Genomic DNA, 2011 nt, shown 5'->3' on the forward strand with positions numbered 1-2011 from the left:
TTTTTTTTTTTTTTTTGGTACTGAGAATCAAACTCAAGACAGCGCTTCCCCGGCAGGCACCGTGCTACTGAGCTATCTCCCCGGGTCCCCCTTTTAACTTTCTAAAAATAACTGATACAATTTAGTGGTGCTGGGGAGGAAGCCCAGGGATACCCACCTTCTTTTGTTTTTATTTTATTTCTTTGTTACTGAGATTCGGATTCAGGACGTTGCACTCCCCAGGTAGGCCCTGTGCTGCGGAGCTATGTCCTTGGCCTTGCTTTTGAAATAGTGTCTCTCTGAATTCCTTTGGTAAGATGAAAGCCTGAGATCCTCCGGCCTCAGCCTGCACGGCGCTGGGATTACAGGTATTTACCACCATACCTATTAGCTGTAAGCCTTGAACCTCCTCCCTCAGCCTGTCAAGCAGATGGCTTTATAGGCATGCCTAGTGTACTTTTATAAAGGACAATAAGGGCCGGGGAGATGGCTCAGTGGAATAAGTGCTTGCCTGGCAAGCGCAAGGGCTTGAGAACAATTCCCAGTTCCGCCAAAAAAAAAACAAAACAAATTTCAATGTTCATTTTCTATCTGTGTATTCAAAGTGGTTAGGATAGATATATAGTTACATTCTCTTAATGAATAGAGTAATTTGTTCTAATGGTTGTTTGTAAATAGGATATCATGTCCACATCTTGTACAGCAATTAACCACTAGGAAGGCAGTATACAATGTGTTAATTATTGAAACTGTCCTACTGATGTGATTTAAAACTGTCTCATTGCTATTTGTTTCTCAATAAAATTAAGGAAAAAAATAAAAATAAAAAAATAAATGACAGCAATGCCTAGGAGGCCTGAAATATGGCCCTACTCTTTCCTGGGGATGGTTAATCTAAGATCCTTGATTGATTCATTAAACCGAGGCCACAAGAGCAGGTAACTATAGAGGTAAATAAGATAGAAAAGGAGCTGGGTGTGGTGGCACACACCTATGATCCACGTTTGGGAGGCAGGGCAGGAGGGTCACAAATTGGAAGCCAGCTCTGGGTTCCTGACCAGAGAGATGCCAAGCCAGGAAGGGAGGCACTTGCCTCAGTGGCTGGGCTGAACCTTTGGTGCCAACGCAGCAGCCAAGCCCGAGCTTCCCCTGACCCCAGCTGGTGCTGTTTGTCCGGCCCGTTAGCCCACTGTCCCTCTGAACGGCTGCAGGAGCTTCCTCAGGTCCTGTGCCACTGCATCTCCAACTTCCTGTCGGTGCATAATACTAATGTGGCCGCGAGGCCTGAGACGCCCGTGGGACGTGGCTGGGAGGGAGTCCTGGCTTTCAGGGTCACCAACGTCTCCATGAGCACGACCTGGCAGAGCCGGCGTGGGGGCCAAAGACTGCTCAGCTTTCCGAGGTCAGACTGGGGGGCAGGAGGTGAGGAGAGGGAGTGAGCCTGGGTGTGGGGTAAGAACCCTCTGAGGATGGTGGCAGCTCCTGGAGGGCGGGACAGGCTGAGTCTCCAGGGCCCCAGAGCCTTCATCCTTGACCGTTGTCCTGGAGCTGCCCAGCCAAGGCTGCCAACCTCCCGCTCCTGGAGCTGGCTGTCTTGCGGGGAGTTTTCTGACAGGGTTACTTTCTAAGCCAAAGTCTTACTATGTGGCCAAGGCTGGCCTCGAACCCCTGTGGATCCTTTTGCCTCAGCCTCCTAAATGCTGGGATTACAGTCATGGGCTACCAGGCAGTTGCTCTTGCAAGGATTCCTTTGTGAGATCCTATTAGAACCTTTCACAGACCCTTCCAAATCTCCCTGCTCTCTGAAAATCTCTCCTTTCCTTCCTTCCTTTTCTTTCTCTCTCTCTCTCTCTCTCTCTCTCTCTCTCTCTCTCTCTCTCTCTCTGAATTGAGCTCAAGACCTCGAGCTTGGCAGGCAAATTTTTCTTTCTTGAGGTATGGTACTGCTATCCCCCTGTCTCAGGAGTGCCAAGATTTTAGGGTTATAGGTGTGTACTACCGTGCCCAGCTTTCTGCAGATCCCCTCTGCACT

This window comes from Octodon degus, unplaced genomic scaffold, assembly GCF_000260255.1.
Source record: "Octodon degus isolate 3935 unplaced genomic scaffold, OctDeg1.0 scaffold00393, whole genome shotgun sequence".
NCBI lineage: Eukaryota > Metazoa > Chordata > Mammalia > Rodentia > Octodontidae > Octodon > Octodon degus.